A 12495-nucleotide genomic window follows, 5' to 3' on the forward strand; every position below is an offset into this window, starting at 1 on the left:
AGTGAATCATTTGTAAAACAATCAAATCTTATATTTTTTAACAATTTTTTAAAATTTGTTTAGTATTTTCATTTTTAATTTCGGTTCGGTCTCAGTTTCAATTTAATTTATTTATCGTTTTTGAGTAAATTTTAGAACTGTTTGTACAACATATATTCAATTTACTAATCAAATATAATGGTTTGGTGGTTCATTTCAATTTTTTTTTTAAGAGTTTGTTAGAACTTGAAAACATAAGGTTGAGGAAAATTGAGTAACTGAGTGTGTGGAGAGAGAGAGAATTAACGATATTAATTGAGGGTGAAAATATTACTGAAATTCAACATCCTTATTGCATTGATATTATATATATATATATATATATATATATATATATATATATATATATATATATATATATATATATATATATATATATATATATATATATATATATAAAAACTAAGACTATCTGCATGTAATCTGAGTACAACTTTCTGTGACCCGGTTACAAGTATTCAAAAATTAATTTTCAATATAATAGTAATCTGTTACCAAAACGCAATACCCGATTACAGCTGTTCTGAAAGACAATTTTTAATGCAGTGGTAACCCGATTACCAAAATGCAATAACCGATTACAACAGTTGAATTGTATTATTTTCACACCACACCACCTTAATTAAAGTGCTTTAAGTCTCTCATGCCCATGTTCTTCTTCAATCACTTGAACACTTCAATTGTGACTCTTTTGGTCAACAAAGCGATCACTTGGTCGTCACTTCTACAATATTCGAATTTCAACCTTCATTCACTAACAAGTTCCCTAAAGTAGTGGAACCTCATCTCAATATGCTTGCTCCTCCCATGAACAATTGAGTTCTTAATAAGGTTTATAGCGGAAACGTTATCAATCATGAGCGTTACAACGTCACCCTCTTCGCTGCCCAGCTTCTTTAACATATTTATTAACCACACAATTTGACACGCACACAAAGAAGCGACAATGTATCCGAACTCACAATAAGAGAGTGGTAATATCGGTTTCTTCTTCGAAAACTGTGAGAATAGTATTTCATCAAACATAAAGATTTATCCAGCTGTAGACTTTCCATCATCTTTATCTTCGCACCAATTGGAATCAGTAAAACTGAGAAAATTGCATTTTATGCCCTTGCCCATTGTAGATTTTTTTTTTCTTTTGACGTATCTTAGAATCTTCTTGTCTGCTGCTAAGTGAGACACTTTTGATCTCTCAATGAATCTACTCAAAATGTAGACACTAAATATCAAGTTCGGACGCGTATTGCACAAGTAACGCAAGGATCCAGTCAGGCTTCTATACTAAGTTGGATTGACATCTTTCTCATCCTCATTCTTTGACAACTACAACCTTGGTTCAGACGGAGTAATTACCTTATTACAATACTCCATTTCAAACTTCTTTAAAATCTCAAGGGCATACCTTCTTTGGTGTATGAGCAGTCCCTTCTTGGACATGTAGAACTCAATTCCAAAAAAGTATGTCATGAGGCGAAGGTCGATCATCTCAAATTCTTTCACAAGCTCATTCTTAAACTTAGAAATGCACCCTTAGTCGATGCCTGTAATCATCAAATTGTCTACGTATAGACAAAGGGTTACCCCTTCATTTGTACCCTTCTTCACATACACACCATGTTTAGATACACCCTTCTTGAAGTCAATCTCATTTAATAAACCACCTATCCTCTTGTTCCAAGCTTTTGGAGCTTGTTTTAAACCGTACAACACTTTCTTCAATTTGTTGAACTTTGACCCTTAGTTTTTCACAATAAAATCATAGGGTTGTTCTACCTAAACTTCATATTCAAGCGGTCCATTCAAAAATGCAAATTTAACATCCATCTGGTAGATGGACCAATTGTTGTTATTCATAATACAAACAACTAACTTAATGGTTTCAATTCTAGCCACCCGTGCAAATACCTCTTCAAAGTCTATGCAATCTCTTTGCAAAAATCTCTTTGCAACTAATCGAGTCTTATGCTTGATTATTTCACCCTTGGAATTTGCTTCACTTTGTACATCCATCTTACACCAATTGGCTTCTTTCCTTCTGGTATATCAACTAACTCCCAAATCTTGTTCTTCTCAATTGATTCCGACTCCTCCTTCATAGCACAAATCTATTTTGGATCACTCAATGTCTCCTCCATTTTAACGGGTTCTGATTCGGTCTTAAGTGCAAAATGGACGAAATCACCATCATCATGTTATGTTAGAACCACTCGCAATCTTGGAGTCTTGGAGACAAACCTCTTTGCCTTGTCGATCTTCTCATATTATCTTCAATTCAGGTTTCAACGGGGGCTGCTTTTGCACTATTAATCATTAAAGAAACTATTTTCTCATTGTTGTAACCAGGTACAACTTTCTAGTAATCAGGTACCAGCAGCTGCAACTGCTTGATTTTGTCGAAAATGACGCCTCAGCGGATCATGGTTCTTTTATTCTCTGCATCATACAACTTGTAACCACCGATAGAGTGATACCCTACAAGTATCATCAATTATCCCTTATCATCCTGCTTCTTCCTAAGTTGTTTCGACACATGTCGATATGCTACTGAGTTGAAAACTCTCAAATGATTCAGATTCGGTTTAAATCTAAACCATGCTTCCTCTGGTATTATCTTCTCAAGATTCTTTACTGCATACCTATTTAACAAATATGCAGTCGTGGATATCACTTCTCCCCATTACTCTTTCGGCAAGTTCTTGCTTTTCAACAACTTTTCACCATGTTCATAATCGGTCGATTCTTCCTTTCGACAACACCGTTTTGCTGCGATTTATAAAATGCTACTACCTCATGTACTATTCCCTCTTGATCACAAAACCTCCCAAAGTCATTTGAGACATAATCACATCCACCATCCATTTTGAGAACTTTGATCTTGTGACCGCTTTGCCTTTCAACCACGGACTTGAACTTCTTAAACACTTTGAATACCTTTTCCTTTTTCTTGATTAGGTATATCTATCACTTTCTACTATGATCATTGATGAATGTGACAAAATATCCATTCTCACCAATCAAATCAACTTGCATCGGTCCACACACATCCGAATACACAATCTCAAGGCGATCCTTGGTTCTACAACCCACATCCTTTCTGAATTTTCCCTTATGTTGCTTCACTTGCACACATTCTTCACAAATTTCAGCCGGTATGATGATCAATGGCAGGCCCGTCACTATTTCGTTCCTTTGTAAAACATTGAGATATCATAAATTGAGATGCCCAAGTCTATAGTGCCATATCTACTCTTCTCGACTAGCGATTGTAGCAAGACATCTATGCTTCATAACCTTCAAATCAACATTGAAAGTTATACTAGGATCAATATGAGCATTTAGGACCATAACCCCATTTGCATCCATAACGCGTAGCGCCTTATTCTCCATATGAATCTTGTAACCCTTCTCAAGTAATTGGCCAATACTTAAAAGGTTACACTTTATTCTAAGAATATACAACACATCCTTTATCCAAGAATTTATACCATCCCTTCTTTCGATCAATACATCACCGATCCCTTCTGCTGCTAGAGCGGTGTCATTCGCAAACTTCACTTCGTTCTTCATGGCATAATTGATTGTAACAAACCAATATTTCCTCCCCATCATATGCGTTGAACATCCAAAGTCCAAATACCATTGATCGTTGCACTGCACTGCTTATTTCAAAGTCACCATTGCATTTTCTTCAACATGTAACAAGTTACATCATTTACGTAATTGGTTACATCATGGTTCTACAACGTTTTTCAAACTACTGCTGTTGCTATCCCATAGCCTGCTGCTGCATCCCCATATATGATCATGACCAAAAGTGTGCTCTCATCATCAAACTATTGCCTTGAAACTCTAGCTTGTTAAATACGTAATTATTTGTGTTAAACATGTTTGTAGATGGAAGATTCGACATAGTCGAATCTACAAGTATTCGAAAGAGTCGAATCTGCATGTATTCGATAGAGTCGAATACAGCTTGTAGTAGTCAAAGTTGTATGTATTCAACAAATTCGAATACAACTTGTCAAAGTTAGTTAGTTAGTTTGAGATTGCTTGATGTGCAATTAGTCTCATTATAAATAGGAAGACAATTTGTATTTGTAAGAGGAGATAAGATCAGTGAGATCAAGAGAAGATCAATACATTATTCCTTTCACTTCAATAACCAATACTCTCTCAATTCTATCTTCTCTATCATAACTTCAAATATATTCCTTTTCCTTTTAAAATCCTTGTGAAAAGGAATCATCTTGCAACCAAGCGTGTGGTTGAACTACTCGAGTGAAAAGTGAAGAACAATGATCTTGAATCAATCAAGAAAGTGATTGAATCTTGTTCTATCAAGACCAATTCCAACATCTGGTATCTAGATGACTGTGATTATTGGGAAACACAAAGTAATGAATTCTCATCCATACGAGCATTTTACAACAAATCTTCCCATTTTGAATGGAAAGAATTATGATAATTGGTATAAGTAGATGAAGACTGTCTTCTGCTATCAGATGTTTGGGATCTTGTGAAGAATTGAGTGACACCAATGAGAGACAATGCCACAAATTAACAAAAGGATGCATATAAAGATTTAAATAAGAAATATTATAAACCCCTATTTATAACCCCTCAATGTGTTGATTTAGATAACTTTTGAGAAAGTTGGTGATGTAGACTCACCGAAGGAGGTTTGGGACATCTTGGAAAATTCTTTTAGAAGAGCTGAGAAGGTGAAAGAAGTGAGGTTACCAACTCACATAAGAACATATGAATTGCTTAAGATGGAGGAAAATGAAAGTGTGATTGATTTCTTCACTAGGGTAAGAAGATGGGTGAATCAAATCAAGATATGTGGAGAAGTGTTGACATCAAGATCAATAATTACAAACATCTTACGGTCATTGCTTCCAAAATTTGATCATGTGATTATAGCCATAGAAGAATCGAAGGACTTGTCAATGATGACAAAAGAAGAGCTTTTACGAACGCTTGAATCTCATGAATAAATAATTGTTGAAAGATTTACAAGAAAGACGAAGGGTGATGTAGCTCTGCAGACATAATCAACAAAAAGAAAAGAAAGGAAAAGGAAGATGGAATGACAACAAAGTTAAATAACTTTATAACAATTCAAATGGTAGGAGTCACCAACAAGAAGGAAATCTTTCGAATAAGAGACAATCCGCGAACCAAAGCATTCATAGAGGTGGTGCTGCATATAGATGAAGATGTGGTGGAAGGAAACTTGATAAGAATCATATTTAGTGCTATAATTATCAGAAGCGTGATCACTATGCTAGTGATTGCCCTGAAAACAAAATAAATAATAAAAAAATTGATGCAACGCTTGCAAAACAAGAAGAAGAAGTGTTGTTGATGTAACACCCTGAATTCGATTAATTGATTTAATTGAATTATTTAAATTTTAATTGATTATTTGGTGTTTTAATTTAAATGGATTATGTGGTAATGGGGGTGCAATGGTAATGGTAGGGTGTGGGGAGAAATAAGTGCTTGCTAAAATGATTAGGAAATAACTAGAGTATGAGAGATTGTAAATAATATTGGTATATAGATATTGTTAATTTATTAAAATAAAATAGAGAAGGAAATTTTGATGGAAAATAAGAAAGTAAAAAATAATAGAGAATAAGGGATAATATTATGAGTATTATTATTAGGGTAATGCTAACTTGTGCCCTAGGGGCACAAGATAAGACACCCACTTGTAGAAAGTTTGTATTGAAAAAACCAATTATAAAATTAATTTTATATCTTTATTAAAATCAATGCACAATTTCCAACCCAAAACTACTTGCTTTAGTTCTTATCTTGTGCCCCTAGGGCACAAGTTAGCATTATCCTTATTATTAAAATAATATTAGAGGCAAGATGGACATTTTGGTGAATAGAGAAAAAAGTGAGGGTAAGATGAGAAGTCACTAATTTAGAGAGATTATGTTACATATATAATAGTCAGTAGACTTTTTGGGAGAAAAAAGTAGTGTACGTGAAAAACGTAATCTGTGGTGAAAGAGGCAAATGCAAAGGCTATGGCATATGAATAACCTCCATTGAAAGAGCTTTAAAGAGTTTTGTTGGAAAATCTAAGGTAAATGGGGATTACTCATAGTATTTGTGTAGATTGCATGATTGGATAGAGGGAAATCCTTAATCCCATTATATTTTCCTTACTTTTTCCCTTTTGATGAATGTTGGATTAATATGTGATTGAGTTATGTAATTGTATGATATGTGTGATGTAATATATAAAATTATTGCACTGTTATGCTCTGAAAACTATGCGTTCTTGTTGATGAAATTGCTATGAAAGTGTGTTCATATGTTGTTGTGAAATTAATGAACAACCCATGCCAAATCCATAATTAAATGAGTGAAATTGCATGTTAATTTATTGATAACTGATGTTTGGATGATAAATTTATCTCCCTTGATGTTGTTGTGCAATTTGGGGTAAGGGGATGTGAGATCGGAGTTCTATTTTGAACTCTAATGGAAAAACACAGTTCTTCCTTCTGGTTCAGGATGATGGGCGTCACCCTAATGACGCTTTAGTCGTCACCGTGTTAAAGGTGTTGACATGCATCATCTGCCTGGCGGGTAGCCCGTCATGGTCCCCAGGCAAGGTTGGTTGGGACGGTCGTCACATGGACGACATGTGATGTGATGTGTACGATGGTGAGTTACCTTGGTGATGGGTAACCCGTCACGCTTCCAGAATGAGTGTCATTCACTTAGTAGCGTGGAATTACTTTGTCATTACGATTTTTGATGTGTTGTTGTGTTTAGGCTACTATTTAGGCGCTGATTGGAGGCATTTAATGTTGTTTATTATGTTGTTGTGGAATTAATTCTCCTGTGTTGTATGGAGAATGTTGTTGTGCATATTGGTGATATTAGTATGATGATCATTTTTGGCGATGTTGCATGTTATGGTGAATCATTCATCATGGTGTATAGGCTTCAGTCTAGTTTTGGTGTGCTATGGTATGGTGGTATGAATTCAAGAGCGAGTAGCTAAGTCTAATGAGGAATTAGTGAAACTTTACCTATGGTGATGGTAACGAATTTGGTGTACTCTAGTCCGGTGGTATGGATTCAAGAGCGACTAGCTAATTCTAATGAGGAATTAGTGAATTGTTACATATGGTGATGGTAGAGAACTTGGTATGATCTGGTCCGATGGTGTGGATTTAGAAGAGAGTAGCCGGCTCCATATAGGAATCAGTGAAGCGTTACTTATGGTGACAATAGCGATTTGGTGTGTTCTGGTCCTATGGTGGGAATTCAGGAGCGATATGGACATGTGTTATCCATAATGGTACCACATGCAATGTCGAGTGATGATGTTGAATACATTACATTCGTTCTTGCATATGTAAATGTTAATTGTGTTGGTGTTGGTGATTAAGAATACTTGTGTTATTGATGTGAATGATTTGTGATTGAATAATTGTTGATGTTTGTTTAGGCTACCCTTGCATACTTTTGCACCATTATATATAATGAGCGTATTCTCACCCCTTTGTTATTTGTGTGGTTTTGTGATCCTTCTTGTGGTACTGACGAACATATAAATGAGTAGCTGCTTAGAGGCTGAAGGATTGTATATAAGTTATTTTTACTTTTCCTCTTTATGAGATTATTTAGTTTTCGTTGCTCTGATCTATAACATTGGTCGAGTGAACGATTCATTTGATTAATACTATTAATTGCGATGATGTTAATGTTGAAGGTATTTTTCCATGACTATGTTTTATGTCACGAGGCTTATTTATTTATTGAAGTATTTCAATTAATTGATTTACATTTCAGTGAGCCTATGTTAATGCGAGTATATGCTGACAAATGTTTAATTTAATGCATGTTTTATATAACATGTGTTACGGAGCAGGGTTCTGCTGTGATTGAGTGGCACCTTATGTGTGTATTTGTTTTATTTTTGCATTATTTAGCATTTTGGGGTGTAGGGTGTTACATGGTGGTATCAGAGCAGGTCGGTCGGTCCGACCAGTTTTTTGACATGTTGTTTGTTCCCAAGTATGTGGCATGTGTGTGAAACACTATCGGTTCTCATTTATTTTTCTAACCTCTTGTCTGTAGGAGCAGGATGAAAACAAGTGGGGGAGAAGCTTCTACTTCTCTGAGAGGTTTCAGGTGTGGAGGATTGGTTCAGCGTGCCGCTGATTGCAAGAGTGCAAACTGTTGAATGAGCCAATTATGTTTCCTAAGTTTGGTGAATAGGAAGACTCAAAGTTCATATCAATTGTTATGATAAAATGATATCATTTCCATAGTTTGACACAAGTGACAAGTTGTTCGTGTCTGCTAAGCACGTGGATGCATTTGTAAAGAATGATGTTGTAATGTTTATGATATAAGATTTTATGAAGGCTGAGAGCAAAGTTGTGATTGGTGAGTTACCAGTGGTGTGTGATTTTCCTGAAGTGTTTCCAGATGATATCAATGAATTTCTGTTGGAGCATGAAGTTGAGTTTTCCATTGATTTAGTATCTGGTACTAGTCTTGTGTCGATGGCTCTTTATAGGATGTCTGCTTCAGGGCTGAGTGAGATGAAGAAACAATTATAGGATCTACTTGAGAAGAAGTTTATTCGACCGAGTGTTTCACCGTGGGGAGTGCCAATGTTGTTAGTTTAGAAGGAAGATGGTAGCATGAGGTTGTGTGTTGACTATCGACATCGAAACAAGGTTACTATCAAGAATAAGTATCCACTTATGAGGATTGATGATCTGATGGATTGGTTGGTTGACGCCTTCGTGTTTAGCAAGATTAATTTGCATTCAGTTTATCGTCAAATTCGTGTGAAGACATACAATATTCCGAAGACTACGTTCAAAATGATATATGGTCACTATGAGTATTTTGTGATGCCGCTTGGTATGTCTAATGCGACTGGAATGTTCATAGAGTACATGAATATAATATTCCATCCATACTCATATCAATTTGTAGTTGTGTTCATCGACGATATTTTGATATATTCTAAGTCTGATGAAGAGCACGCGGGGCATCTAAGAGTTGTGTTGAAAACCTTGAAAGAGAAGAAGTTGTATGTGAAGTTGTCTAAGTGTGAGTTCTGGTTGAAATAAGTGATTTTCCTTGGTCACATGATTTCTAATGGTGGTATTGGTGTTAATCCATTGAAGATCGATGTTGTGTTGCAATAGGAGACTCTGAAGTTTGTTACTGAGACCATTCTTGGTTTGGATGGTTACTCTAGAAGGTTTATAAAAGGCTTTTCAAATTTGGAATTTCCTTTGACTCAGTTGACTCGAAAGGGTCAAGCCTATGTTTGGAGTGTTTAGTGTGAAGAGAGTTTTCATGAACCCAAGAAGAAGCTGACGTTTTCTACAGTTTTGATTTTGCCAAGTCCAAGTGAATCCTTTGTTGTGTATTGTGATGCTTCGAAGATGGGCCTAAATGTTGTGTTTATACAAAATGGTTACTTGTAGCTTATGCTTCTAGGAAGTTGAAAGTTCATGAAAGTAAGTATCTTACGCATGATTTGGAGTTGGCAATCGTGGTGTTCATGTTTAAAATTTGGAGGCATTGTCTGTTTGGTTCCAGATTTGAAGTGTTTAGTGACAACAAGAGTTTGAAGTATCTCTTTGACCAGAAAGAGTTGAATATGAGGCAGAGGAGATGGCTCAAATTTGTGAAGGATTTATGATTTTGGCTTGAGTCCATCATGGTAAAGCCAATGTCGTTGTTGATGCTTTGAGCAGAAAGTCGTTGCATATGCCGATTTGGGATTGGTTGACTGACTAGTGTTAATCAATCAAGGTAAAGAAGGTGATTTCAGGATCGATGAGAATGGTGTGATGGGATCCAGAGATAGAGTTTGTGTACCTGATGTGTTGTAACTTAAGAAGAGTATTCTTGAGGAAGGACATATGAGTGATATAAGTATTCATCCCGGTGCTACTAAAATGTACCAATACTTGAAGAAAATGTTTTGGTGGTCTGGAATGATGAAGGAAGTATTCGAGTTTATTTACGCTTGTTTGACTTACCAAAAGTCAAAGATTAACATCAGAAGTTGTTGAGTCTAATGCAACCGTTATGTATTCCTGAGTGAAAATGGGACATCATTTCCATGGATTTTGTGACAAGTTTGCCGAGGATGACGAAGGGATATGATTCCATATGGGTTATTATTGATAGACTGAATAAGTTGGCTCATTTCATTTCGATTAAGACCAGTTATCCTTTGCAAAAGTTGGTTGAGTTGTATATTGAAAAGGTTGTTAGCTTGCATGGTATTCCATCGAGTATTGTTTCAGATAGAGGTCCAAGGTTCACATCGAGGTTTTGGCAGAGTTTGCATGAAGTGATGGGTATTAAACTGAGGTTAAGTTCTGTTTATCATCCATAGACAGATGATTAGACAGAGAGAACTATTCATTATTTGGAGGATTTGTTGAAAGTGTGTGTTTCAGAGAAGAGAAGTAACTGGTATAATAACTTACAACCTAGTATTATAATGATACCGTTTGAGGCGTTGTATGGTAAAATGTGTAGGACAACTTTGTGTTGGTATGATTCTAGTGAGAGTGTTGTGCTTGGACCTAAGATAGTTCAGTAGATTACTAAGAAGATCAAGATGATCCAAGAGAAGATAAAAGCTTTATAGAGTCGTCAGAAGAGTTACCACGATAAGAGGAGGAAAACACTTGAGTTTCAAGAGGGAAATCATGCATTTTTGCGAGTTACTCCAGTAACCGGTTTTGGTCGAGCTTTGAAGTATCAAAAGCTCATACCCCGTTTTATTGGTTCAAACCATATCTTATAGAGGATATGAGAGATGGCCTATCGGATTGCTTTGCCATATCCGCTTGCTAATCTTAATTATGTGTTTCATGTGTCTCAGTTGAGGAGGTACATTATGGATCCGTCTTATGTGATCCAAGTGGACGATGTATATGTGAGAGAGAACCTGATTGTTGAGGCATCACCCGTGCAGATAGAGGATTGGGAAGTGAATCGGTTGTGTGGTAAGGAGATTTCCTTGGCGAAGATAATATGGGGAGAACCAGCCGGTGGAAGCATAACTTAGGAGCTAGAGAGCCAAATGAGGGAGTCATATCCGTCTGTTTCCTTCTTATAATTTTCGAGGGCGAAGTTTTTTTAAGTGGGGGATAGTTGTAACACCAAAAATTCAATTAATTGATTTAATTGAATTATTTAGATTTTGATTGATTAGTTGGTGTTAGAATTAAAATGAATTATGTGGTTATGGGGTGCAATGGTAATGGTAGGGTGTGGGGAGAAACAAGTGCTTGGTAGAATGATTAGGAAATAACTAGAATATGGATATTTGTAAATAATATTGGAATATATATATTTTTAATTTATTAAAATAAAATAGAGAAGAAGATTTTGATGGAAAATAAGGAAGTAGAAAATAATAAAGAATAAGGGATACTAGTATTATTATTAAAATAATATTAGAGCCAAGAGAAGCATTTTGGTGAATATGGGAAGAAGTGAGGGTAAGGTGGGAAGTCATGAGTTGAGACAGATTCTGTTACTAATATAATAGTTAGTAGAGTTTTGAGAGAAAAAAAGTAGTGTACGTGAAAAACAGAATTTGTGGTGAAAGAGGCAAAAACAAAAGCTAGGGCATAGGAATAACCTCCATTGAAAGTTCTTTAAGGAGTTTTGCTGGAAAATTTAAGGTAAGGGGTATTACTCCTATTATTGGTGTAGATTGTATGATTGGGTAGAGGGAAATCCTTAATCCCATTAAATTTTCCTTACTTTTTCCCTTTTGATGAATGTTTGCTGAATATGTGATTGAGTTTTGTAATTGTATGGTATGTGTGATGCAATATATGAAATTCATGCTCTGTCTGAAAATTATGTGTTCTTGTTGATGAAATGTCTATGAAAGTGTGTTCATATGTTGTTGTGAAATTGATGAACAACCCATGCCAAATACATGATTAAATGAGTGAAATTGCATGTTAATTGATGGATAACTAATGTTTGGATGCTAAACTTTATTTCCATTGACGTTGCTTTTCAATTTGGGGTCATGGGATGTGAAATCAGAGTTCTATTTTAAACTCTAATGGCAAAATGCAGTTCTGCCTCTTGGTTAAGAGTGAGAGGTGTCACCCTAATGAGGCATTGGTCGTCATCGTGTTGGAGACATTGACAGGTAGTCTATCATGGTTCCCAGGCAGGATTGGTTGGGACGATTGTCATAGGGACGATGTGTGAGGTGATGTGTATAGTGAAAGGCGTCACTTGGTGACGGGTAACCCGTCACACTGCCAGAATGAGCGTTATTCGCTCAGTAGCATGGAATTGTTTTTTTCCCGACTTTTGATGTGTTATTGTATTTAGGTTACTGTTTATCCAATGATTGGGGGAATTTGATGTTGTTTATTATGTTGTTGTGGAATTAATTCT

The sequence above is a fragment of the Lathyrus oleraceus genome, chromosome 6 (genome assembly GCF_024323335.1).
Source record: "Lathyrus oleraceus cultivar Zhongwan6 chromosome 6, CAAS_Psat_ZW6_1.0, whole genome shotgun sequence".
Classification (NCBI taxonomy): Eukaryota; Viridiplantae; Streptophyta; class Magnoliopsida; order Fabales; family Fabaceae; genus Lathyrus; species Lathyrus oleraceus.